We start from the raw sequence: 12,856 nt of genomic DNA on the forward strand, positions 1-12,856 counted from the left end.
GCTCTAGCTTTGCCACCCCGTGAGTGACTTGAGACCAGCATTCTTCTCCCTGTCAGGGTAAGGGATTGATCTCTGGGTCCAGGGGACAGGCCTGCAGGCCATATTCTTTACACCCAGATCACAATTGCATTGCCCAGGGCACAGAAGCGATATTTGTGAACTAGTCTACTGTGGTGTGTGTGCCTTCAGGGGCAAAGAAGAGTGGGTCCTTGCCCCTCCCTCCCCAGCCTTCCCCTCAAGCGGATGCGGTCGCGCCTCTGTCTTGCTTTTTCTTATTTTTTCCCCCTTTCCCCTTCCTTTTTTTTTCCTTTTTCCTCCTTTCTCCCCCTTTCACCATTTCCCCTCGGAGGCGATTCCCCCTGGCAGGGGCAGAGCCGGTTCCCCCCCCCCCCCATTGCGACTGGGAGGCCCCTCAGCACCCGGACTCGAGCAGCGGCCTCAGGCCCAGGGGCGCCATGGAACTAATTCGCTGACTGGCCCACCGGCCACAGCCGTGCGTCCTGCGCCTGCGCTTGCGCCTGCGCCCCGCGGCCTGGTCCCCTTGCCTCCCTCCTCAGCCGGCCCTGCCCGCTCCCCGCCACTGCGCTCCGAGGAGCATGTGGTGGTAACGGGTCCCCGGATGACCCCGCGTCACCACTGTGAGGCCTACAGCACTGCCAAGGAGGAGGAGGAAGAGGTAGCTACATCAAGCTGGGTGGCAGGCAGATCCAGAGGATATCATGAAGTTTCCAGGACCTTTGGAAAACCAGAGATTGTCTTTCCTATTGGAAAAGGCAATCTCTAGGGAAGCCCAGATGTGGAAGGTCAATGTGCCGAAAATGCCTACAAATCAGAATGTTTCTCCATCCCAGAGAGATGAAGTAATTCAGTGGTTGGCCAAACTCAAGTACCAATTCAACCTTTACCCGAAACATTTGCTCTGGCTAGCAGTCTTTTGGACAGGTTTTTAGCTACTGTAAAGGCCCATCCAAAATACTTGAGTTGTATTGCAATCAGCTGTTTTTTCCTAGCTGCCAAGACTGTTGAGGAAGATGAGAGAATTCCAGTACTGAAAGTATTGGCAAGAGACAGTTTCTGTGGATGTTCCTCATCTGAAATTCTGAGAATGGAGAGAATTATTCTGGATAAGTTGAATTGGGATCTTCACACAGCCACACCATTGGATTTTCTTCACATTTTCCATGCCATTGCAGTGTCAAACTAGGCCTCAGTTACTTTTCAATTTGCCCAAATTGAGCCCGTCTCAACATTTGGCGGTCCTCACCAAGCAACTACTTCACTGTATGGCCTGCAACCAGCTTCTACAATTCAAAGGATCCATGCTTGCTTTAGCCATGGTTAGTTTGGAAATGGAGAAACTTATTCCTGATTGGCTTCCTCTTACAATTGAATTGCTTCAGAAAGCACAGGCTCAGATTTCTCCAAGGACAACAGCAAGCCAGAAGTGCCAGTCAGAGGTACAGCAGCCTTCTACCATCATCTCCCAGCTGCCAGTGGGTGCAAGCACACCTCTGCTAAGCGCAAAGTAGAGGAAATGGAAGTGGATGACTTCTATGATGGAATCAAACGGCTCTATAATGAAGATAATGCTTCAGAAAATGTGGGTTCTGTGTGTGGCACTGATTTGTCAAGACAAGAGGGACATGTTTCCCCTTGTCCACCTTTGCAGCCTGTTTCTGTCATGTAGATTCAATAAGTGTTACCTTCAAGTGCAAACTAACGTAGACTACTCTGGGGATGAGAACAGGCAAGACCAGGAATGGCTATAGAAGGATATATGCCTTATCAGGCTGATTTGAAGTGAGCCAGAAAAAAAACCCCTCATTTACTTGTCCAGCTAATTCAACGTTATTTAACCACTTAAAGACCAAAAAAAAAAAAAAAAATGATATAAAAAATCCAAAAGATGCAAAATTTTTTAATAAGCAAATTTCTTTTTAGTATGTCAGTTGTACTCTTTTTCTGCTGGAATGTAATATAGCTTGCCCCATGTAAAATATTCACATTTAATGTTTTTTTAAAAAGTTCCAAAATTCATAGCTAGCAAAACTGTCCCCAGTGTCCTGATTTATTTTTCCTTTTGCTTTTGCTTGCTTCTCCATTGAGTACTTAATGAATTTGATGCATGTTTACCTATGCTGACTTCTACTGAATAGGAAACCCCCAAAATTATTTTTTAGCAATTTAATGAACAGATTATTTCAGTGTGACAGCCATGTTTAATCCATGATTGAAATTCCAGTTAATCTGAAAAGGGTACTTTGGAGGGAGCTGTCCAATATGAATCAGAGGTGGTAATAGAAAAAGAATATAGACAATAGAAAATATTATCACATTGATTTTATGTTTGTCTCATTTCAATTTCTACAGTTTAAAAATAATTACCGTTTTCATTTTTGTTTATCTTAAAGTGAAATTTAAAACTGGCATGTAATTAGGATACTCTTAGATTTGTTGAAAGCATCTTTGAATTTGCATAAAAGAATTTGTGATAAAGTTAATATATCCAGGTGCTCACCAAAGAAACATATATGTAATAACTAAAATTAAGGTTTTTGTAACTGCTCAGTTTTCACTCAATAATCGTAGGAGAGACTGTCTAAGTGTTGGAGCAGCTCTATGATTTGAGTCTATAACATGTAATAACTGTATTCAGTACCCTAGTTTTATGTTAATCTGTTAGGATTTCCTTGATAAAAGTTATTCCCCTTGCCTTCTCAGCCCCCATGTATTTCTCTTAATGACCTCTGGATCCTGAGCTCCTTTTACAGTCTGGAAAAGGTATTGCAGTCACACCATGTACTGATGATAAAAGCCTCTGGTAGCAATAAAAAGTTGTCCTTAAAAAAAAAAAAGAGTGGTTCCTTGCTGCAATGTGCACAAGGGGGAACCCTCCTCCCATGTAAGGGCCACACTCCCAGCTCAGGCCATGATCCTTGGCAGGGAATCTTCCAATTCCCATCACAGTCCAAGGAGATTCCCTGGCTTGAGGTTGTGCCTGCCAGCAGAAGGCCAGGAGAAACCATATAATAGGGGAGGTGGAAAGGAGTAAGTACTGCTCCAGACTGCCAAACTGCTTCATATCACCAAAGTGTGGGTTTCAGACATCCCCACCTCTACACACAGACTTTTTGGCTGAGTGAGACTTTTTCATCCCCTCCCTGGCAGCTTTTCCCAGAAGCAGAGAACAGACTTTTCACCACTGCTAACAGCATTTGTGGAGCTTGAGGGCAGGATCACCCAACCCAGCCTCACCAAACCTCACTCCTCCACCTACCCCCAGTAAGGTGGAGAATAAGGACACATCTGGAAGTCCCAGGACCCCACCCACCACCTGAGGCAGTAGAGTGCCTCTACAGAGGAAGGAGAGCTGGTCACAGGACCCAAAAACAACATTGCAGCTTGGTCCTCCTGGCAAGCACCACCTACTGACAAGAAGATCATTTTGCATGTCCTTTTACTGCATTTACTGACTCATCACATAGAGTGTGGTTTAATCTCATCCGCAAGCACCTCCTAATGGCTCAGAGACTAAACTGGGTGTGTCATTATCTAAAGAAAAATCCAAAAGTCAGAACCAACAACTGTTCCAGATGGGATGGAATTAGCAATTTAACTCTGGAAGTATGAAGAACTAAACTGAAATGACACTGCCAAAGGGAAACACCAGCTCTCTAGCAATGAATATCAACCAAATTCAGAACACTAAAGTGATAGAAGAATTTTGAACATGGATTGTAGGAAAACTCAATGATATGCAAGAGAAAATGGATAACCAACACAAAGAAACCACACAGACACACACATACACATACACATACACATACACACAAAAAAATCCAGGCTTTGGAAGAAAAATTCAATAAAGAAATTAAAATATTGGGAGAGAAAAAATGGCAGATTAGGGCTGACCTCTTGACTCTCAGCTCTCGGGGTGAGGGGTGAAGAGGACAGACAACCACTTGCGGACCACCTGCACCTACTCTGGATCAGACTCGCAGAACTGCAAAGAGTCACTGGGATATGGAAATTGTGGACAACAATTAAAGGTGAACCGAAATTCTTTCACAAAACCCAGGGATTCAGAAGCATAGTGGGGAGGGAGCCCGCCCATGCGCCAGCTGCCCCACGGGCTGGCCGCAGGAGGCACCCCTTCTCCCCAACATAGGGAGACGATCCCTTCCCCACTGGTCCCCACGCCCACACAGGCAGGGAACTGCCTGAGGTTGATGGGAGGTGGCAACGTGGGCAGACGAGAAGTTTGGAGAGGAGTCTGAAACAGGCAGCATTTAGAATTCTACACAGTGCCCCACCGAAGCAGTGGGGAGTGCAGAAAGGGTCTGCACCCAGCACCTGCTCCCTAGTCCTGCTGTGCAGCCCCCCTGCGGCTTGGAGACTCCACGCGGAGCCGAGGGGGAGACGTTCTCATGGCTTCCCCAGGGGGCCCAGGGCCAGCTGGACTGTTTCTGCTTCAGGGGACAGCAGCCCATTGAGCCCACAGCTCCAATGAAGCAGTAGTGGGTGGGGAGAAGGGCCCAGTTCTGTGTCTGCTCCCCCACTCCTCCAACCCACCTTTCCGGCGCCCAGCCCCCGTGGCTTGGATACTCTGTGGCTTGGAGACTCTGCGCGGAGCAACACGGGAGATGTTCTCCCAGCTTCCTCAGGGCCCAAGGCCAGCTGAACTGTTTCTGCTTCAGGGGACGGCAGCCTGTCAAGCCCACAGCCCCATTGAAGTGATAGTGGGTAGGAAGAAGGGCACAGCTTTGTGCCTGCTCCCCCGCTCCACCACCCAGCCCCCGCAGCTTGGAGACTCCGCGCAGAGTTGTGTAGGAGACGTTCTCCAGGCTTCCTCGGGGCAGATCAGCTCAGGAGGTGTTTTCTGGGCTTACCCAGAATCCCAAACCAGCTGATCTGTTCCTGCTTCAGGAGAGGGCAGCCTATCAAGCCCACAGGACCTCAGGAGCAGTAGTGGGTAGGGAGAAGGGCCCAGCTCTGTGCCTGCTCCTGACCCCGTTACTCTACCCCTGTGGCTTGGAGAAGTTGTGGAGGACTGCGCAGGAGAAGTTTGCCAGGCATCCCTACTACCCTAAGCCAGACAAACTCTTCAAGCGGCTGGAGAAGGCACCTCTATTAATTGCCAGAACCCCACTGAACCAGTAGCAGCAGAAGAAAGAGTCCAAACCCTGCAGCTACTACCTAGCACTGCCACACTGCCCCGAAGTTTGGAGAAGCTGCGGTGGGCAGTGCTCAAGCACTTCCCTGGCACCTCTTCTACCCTAAACTGGCTGAACTGTTCGGGCATCCAGAGAAAGCAACTTATTGAGCTCCCAGTGCTCCACTGAAGCAGAAGCAAGTGGGAGAGGGTCCGAACCCAAGAGCTGCTTCCATCGAGCCACTCCTTAGTGTGAAAACACTGCAGAGGGCGGCCCTGGTAGTAAACTTAGTCTTCCCCCCTGCCCTAATTGGGCAGGTGGCCTTGAAAGCTGAATTTATAAGGGTGGAAAGTTGAGAGTGGTGCTTTGTTAGGCAGCTTTCTCACAAGTTTGAACCTGAGGGGTATCTTGCTGCACTCAGTGGTTGGCGTTCTGTGCCCAGAGAGTAGAGCCTGTCGTAGCAAGGTAGATAAGCAAAGGAGGCTGCTAGTCCTGAGGACTCGAAGAACCCTTGGGAAAGGTGATACATGAGCAGAACACATCCTCCCCAGGTCTCCCAAGGATCATTCCTTTGGAATCCAAGTACACAGCTTATAATTGACTTCCAGCACATCTGGTCCTCAACAAAGTATCCAGATGAGGAAGACCAGCGAAAAACTTCAGGAACCATGAAATATCAGAGAGAAAAGTCACCTCCAAAAGAAAATAATCACTCTCCACCAATGGACACCAACTTACATAATATGATTAAACTAACAGATGAAGAATTCCGAATATGGATTGTGAGAAAGCTCAATGGAATCGAAGAGAAAATAGAATCCCAACATAGAGAAACCACAAGAATAATCCAGGAAAAGAATGAAAAATTCTCCAAAGATATAGAGGTAATTCAGAGAAACCAAGCAGAAATTCTAGCAATGAAGGAAACATTCAAGGAACTCCACAACACAGTGGAAAGCCTCAAAAACAGAATAGATCATGCTGAGGAAAGAATCTCAGAGCTTGAAGATTATACCTACACGCTAAACAAATCAGAGGAAGAAAGGGTACACAGAAACAAGAGACAAAATCAAAGCTTATAGGAAGAATGGGATGATGTTAAAAAGCCAAACCTCAGAATGATTGGCATTCCAGAAGGGGGAAGAGGAACACTCACAAGGGTTGGAAAACTTATTCTACAGCATACTGGAGGAAAATATGCCGGGCCTAGCTAGAAATCTGGATATCCAAATTCAAGAAGTGCACAGAACCCCTGGGAGACACAATGCAAATAGGCAATCGCCTCGTCATGTGGTTATTAAGTTGACCAAAGTAAATGTGAAAGAAGCCATCCTTCGTACAGCAAGGTGTAAACAACAAATAACCTACAAAGGAAAGCCTATCAGACTAACCGCAGACTTCTCATCTGAAAACTTACAAGCCAGGAGGGAGTGGGTGCCTATCTTTAATCTTCTAAAACAGAACAGAGCCCAACCTAGAATATTTTATCCAGCAAAATTAAGTTTCATCTATGAGGGTTAAATAAAATCCTTCTCAGACAAGCAATAGATGAAGGAATATGCAAAGACCAGACAAGCACTACAGGAAATTCTCAGACCTGCCTTCCACAGTGAACAGGGCAATAGGCACTACTCAAAATGAAAGCCACAAAGAATTAAAGTCTAGATCTCAAACTTCATGATGACACAATTTCTAAGTCGAAACAACAGGACTTCACCCATCAATATGAACAGAAATCTTCCTCCAATTTCAATCCTCTCAATAAATGTAAATGGTTTAAACTGTCCTCTGAAGAGACATAGGCTGGCAGAGTGGATAAAATTCCACAAGCCCAGTATTTGCTGTCTATAGGAAACACACCTAAAACATAAAGATGCCTCCTGGCTGAAGATCAAGGGATGGAAAACTATCATCCAAGCAAATGGAAGTCAAAAGAAAGCAGGAGTTGCTATATTATTTGCAGACAACATTAGTTTTAAAGTAACAAAAGTTAAAAGGATAAAGAAGGCCACTTCATAATGGTGAAAGGGAAGATCCAACAAGAAGACCTAACAATTCTTAATATTTATGCTCCCAATTCAGGAGCACCCAATTACATAAAGCAAACCTTGTCGTAGCTAAATACCACCCTAAACAATACTTCCATAGTAGCAGGGGACTTCAATACACCACTAAATGAACTGGATAGATCCTCCAAACAGAAATTAAGTAAAGAAATAAGGGACCTAATCAAAGATATTGAACAAAAAGGTCTGATAGATCTATACAGAACATTTCACCCAAATAAAGTTTAATTTACATTCTTCTCAGCAGCCCATGAAACCTTCTCAAAAATTGATCACATACTAGGCTGCAAAGCAGATCTCAAAAAGTTGAAGAAAATAAGAATAATACCCTGTGTCTTCTCTGACCATAGTGGTATAAAATTAGAGCTCAACTCTAACAGAAATACACACCACATCACTAAGTCATGGAAACTAAACAACCTACTGTTGAATGACTATTGGGTCAAGGAAGACATTCAGAGGGAAATCAAGAATTTCTTTGAACAAAATGACAATGGAGCCACATCTTACCAAAAAATTTGGGATACAGCAAAAGCATATCTGAGAGGAACACTAATAGCAATAAATGCTCACATCCAAAAAACAGAAAGATTAGACACCAACAAGTTAATGAATAGACTCAAGGAATTGGACAAAGAAGAGCAAACCAATTACAATCCTGGCAGAAGAAAAGAAATATCTAAGATCAAAGCTCAACTAAATGAAATGGAGAATAAGAGAACTATATGGAAGATCAACAAAGCCAGAAGCTGGTTTTTCGAAAAGATCAACAAAATTGACAGCCCTCTGGCTAAGCTGACAAGAACTCAAAGGGAAAGGACTCTAATAACCTCAAGAAGAAATGAAAAAGGAGAGATCACAACAGACTCCACAGAAATACAAAACATTATGTTTGATTACTATAGAAATCTATATGCCCCAAAACTACAGAATGAAGATGAAATGGACAGATTCCTGGAATCACACAACCTCACTAAGTTCACCCAGGAGGACAATGAGTTCCAGAACAGACCAATCACAAGCTCAGAAATTGAAGCAGTAATTAAAAACCTCCCCAAATGGAAAAGTCCCGGGCCAGATGGCTACACCTCGGAGTTCTACCATACATTGAAGGATGAACTCACACCTATACTACAGAAACTATTCCACACCATTGAGAAGGATGGTACCCTTCCTAACTCATTCTACGAAGCCAATATCACCTTGATACCAAAGCCAGGAAAGGATGCAACAAAAAAAGAAAATTACAGACCAATATCCCTCATGAATATAGATGCAAAAATCCTAAACAAAATTTTAGCAAATAGAATTCACCAGCACATCAAAAAAATAATTCACCATGACCAAGTGGAGGTTATTCCTAGCATGCAAGGCTGGTTCAACATACACAAGTCTATAAATGCAATCCACTTTATAAATAAAGCCAATAACAAAGACCATATGATTCTGTCAATAGATGCAGAAAGCATTTGATAAAGTCTAACATACCTTTATGATAAAAACCCTTAACAAAATGGGCATAGACGGCCCATACCTTAAATTTATCAAATCCATCTATGACAAACCAACAGCTAACATCATTCTAAATGGGGAAAAATTAAAATCATTCCTGCTTTGAACTGGAACTAGACAAGGATGCCCACTTTCTCCCCATCCTATTCAACATAGTAGTTGAAGTCTTAGCTATAGCAATCAGGCATGAGAGGGGTATTAAGGGCATCGAAATTGGGTCAGAAGAGATCGAACTCTCACTCTTTGCTGATGATATGATATTATATCTAGAAAACCCCATGGACTCATCCAAGAATCTCCTAGATCTGATAAATGAATTCGGTAAAGTTTCAGGATATAAAATCAATATACACAAATCAGAAGCATTCATATATGCCAAAAACCATCAAGTAGAAACCCAAATCAAAAACGCAATACCCTTTACTATAGCTCCAAAGAAAATTAAATATCTAAGAGTTTATCTAATGAGAGATACGAAAGATTTATATAAGGAGAACTATGAAACACTAAAAAAAGAAATTGCAGATGATTTAAACAGATGGAAAAATCTACCATGCTCATGGCTAGGAAGAATCAATATTGTTAAAATGTCAATATTACCTAAGGTGATCTAATAAATCAATGCAATTCCCATCAAAATACCACCAGCATTCTTTACAGATCTAGAAAAAACAGTCCTTCGCTTTGTATGGAACCAGAGAAAATGACGTGTAGCCAAAGCAATCTTAAGTAAGAAAAACAAACTGGGAGGGATCAGTCTTCCTGACTTTAAGCTGTACTATAAGGCAATAATAGTAAAATCTGCCTGATACTAGCACAAGAACAGAAACATCGATATCTGGAATAGATCTGAGATTCCAGAGATCAAACCATCTGTATATGGTAACCTAATCTTTGATAAAGCAGACAATAATATACTATGGGAAAAAATTCTCTCTTCAATAAATGGTGCTGGGAAAACTGGTTAGCAACATGCAGAAGAGCAAATCAGGACCCCAACCTCTCACCTTTCACAAAAATTCACTCAAGATGGATAACAGACCTAAACCTAAGACATGAAACTTTAGGAATTCTAGAAGAAGATGTTGGGAAAACCCTATCAGATATTGGTCTAGGCAAAGAATTTATGAGGAAGACCCCCAAGGCAATCACCTCTACAGCTAAAATAAACAAATGGGATCTGATAAAATTAAAAGTTTCTGCACTGCCAAGTAAACGATCATTAGAGCAAATAGACAACCCACAGAATGGGAGAAAATATTTGCTCTCTACACTTCCGATAAAGAACTAATAACAAGATTCTATCTAGAACTTAAAAGAATAAACAAGAAAAAAATCAAACAACCCCATCAAGAAATGGGCAATGGAAATGAACAAAAACTTCTCCAAAGAAGACAGAATAATGGCATGCAAACATATAAAAAAATGTTCAACATCTCTAATCATTAGAGAAATGCAAATCAAAACCACAATGAGATACCACCTAACCCCAGAGAGAATGGCCTGTATCAAGAAATCCCAAAACAACAAATGCTGGCGAGGATGCGGAGAGACAGGAACACTCTTACACTGCTGGTGGGACTGCAAATTAGTGCAACCTTTGTGGAAAAGAATTTGGAGATTCCTCCGACAACTAGAAATAGAAATACCATTTGACCCAACAATAGCATTGTTGGGCATCTATCCAAAAGAACATAAGTCACTCTATTATAAAGACATCTGCACCCAAATGTTGATAGCAGCACAATTCACTATTGCACAGACATGGAAACTACCCAAGTGCCCATAAATTCATGAATGGATAACTAAAATGTGGTATATACTCATAATGTAATATTACTCAATCCTAAGAAATGATAGTGAACTAGCACCGTTTATGCTATCGTGGATTAAGCTTAAGCCTGTAATACAAAGCAAGGTGACACAAGACCTGGAAAATGGGCTACACATCTACTCGCCATCAAATTGGTACTGACAGCCTAAAGCTTTGGTGTTCAAATAATTGTAGTGTTCAACAGGGATCTGAGGGGAGGAAACCCACATCTTAAGGATGTGATGAGCATTGTAGGGGGAAAAGGATTACCTCTATCCCTTTTTAGGGAGAAACACACTGTAACCAAAATGTCTAAAAAAAAAAATTTTGTTAATGGGAGGTAAACAGGTGGAAGGGGGGAGAAGGGGAAGGGTATGCATTTTCATGGTGGGTGCAGGGCGCACCACTTGAAGACTGGACATGCTTGAAGCTCTGGCAGAGCGGGGTGGGAAAGGGGGCAGGGGAAAGATATGTAACCCTAACAATATTTGTACCCACAGAATTTGGGAAAAAAGAAAAAAAAAGAAATTAAAATATTAAAGAAAAATCAAACAGAACTTCTGGAAATGAAGAAGTTATTCAAAGAATTATAAAACACAGTGGAAACCCCCAAAAATAGAGTAGATCAAGCAGAAGAAAGAATCTCAGAGATTGAAGATAACACCTTTCAATTACATAAGTCAGTTGGAGAGATAGAGCGGAGATATAAGAGAAAAGAACAAAACCTATAAGAAATGTTGGATTATGTGGAAAGGCCTAACATGAAAATTTTAGACATCCCTGAGGGTGAAGAAGAAAATATACAAGGGTTGGATAAACTATTTGAGGATATAATGAAGGAAAATTTCCCTGGCCTTGCCATAAATCGAGTTATCCCAGTACAAGAAGCCCAAAGGATTCCTTGGAGACTCATTGCAAACAGGAAGACACCACAACAAATAGTCATCAGACTGGCCAAAATAAACATGAAAGAGGTCCTCCTGCAAGCTGTAAGGTGAAAAAAGCAGGTAACCTACAAAGGAAAACCCATCAGACTAACAGCAGACTTCTCAATTGTTTTGAAGTTTTTTATTACTGACTCAATCATCTTACTTGTTATTGGTCTGTTTGGATTTTCTATTTCTTCACAATTTAGTCTTGGTAGGTTGCATGCATTTAGGAATTTATCCATTTCTGCTAGGTTATGCAATTTGTTGACGTATTATTGTTCATAGTAGTCCCTTATGATCCTTTTTATTTTTGTGGCATCAGTTGTAATATCTCCTCTACATTTCCAGTAGCCATGCCAGAGGGAAACAAAGCTATGAGGTTCTCTTTCCTGCCATTAAATGCTCCATCCCAAGAATGCATATCCCACTTTTGCTTAAAATTCATTGGCCATAACTAGTCCTGGATCTACCAAAGCACAAGAGTGCCAGGAAGTGTAATCCTATCATGGACTCTGACAGAGTAGAGCCAGAATTATTTAATGACTATCAGTGGAGCCAAAAACATTTGAAAACAGCATTAGTGACTACCATAGGGAGACAACTTATTGAAAGTCATGGTTTTCATATCACTTTACATATGATGAAGAAAATTTCAAACGTACATACCAAACAAAAAGGAAGTTCATAAACATTTTGGAACAGATGGGAAAACTCCCACCCCCACTCTAACATTGTCACTGATAACCATGGGCTAGTATTTTATAGATAATATACCAAATATTTCAACCACTCTTCCACAGAGCAAGATAGTACACAATAAAATGCCTCAATTAACCAACATTTCTGCCATTATATGACAAGTACTCATGGCTTTAAAATATTTATACCTAGTAACCTCTGGAAAATACTTTCTACTTCCCCATTCCGCTAATGATTCTAGCTCTTGATTTTCCCACTGAAATTGGTCTAATCCTTAACCTCTTCCTGAGGTTGGTTTTAAGATTACATAATTCAGGGTTGCTGTGGTTACAACTTTAAAAATAGAACCAAATCTGTGGACCAAATACCATTTTGTCAGAATCAGCCCTGTGTGCATCTAATATGGCTCTCACTGTCTTCCTTGGATGGTGTTGCCAGCCTGAAAGTGGGATTGGTTTAAAAGAGAGTCCACATCACTATTGCTAATTTAAGGCTGATAGAATGATAAAAAGATGTTCTTGGATCCACCACCCAATGTTTCCCTGGTAGCATCCAACTTAGCAATGCTAAATACAGTAACAAGAGGGTTATTAGGTTATCAGTTTTTCATTCAACAAATGTTTATTGAGTATTCTAAGCACTAGCAATACAGCAATGAACAAAAATAAAAAATATCTGGCCCTC

General features: G+C 42.1%; 1 pseudogene; it reads left to right on the forward strand.

Moving 5' to 3' along the window:
• The first annotated feature begins 607 nt into the window (after positions 1-607).
• On the forward strand, positions 608-2,009 carry LOC142865827 (cyclin-I-like; annotated as a pseudogene).
• Positions 2,010-12,856: the final 10,847 nt, after the last annotated feature.

This window comes from Microcebus murinus, chromosome X (assembly GCF_040939455.1).
Source record: "Microcebus murinus isolate Inina chromosome X, M.murinus_Inina_mat1.0, whole genome shotgun sequence".
NCBI classification, from domain to species: Eukaryota; Metazoa; Chordata; class Mammalia; order Primates; family Cheirogaleidae; genus Microcebus; species Microcebus murinus.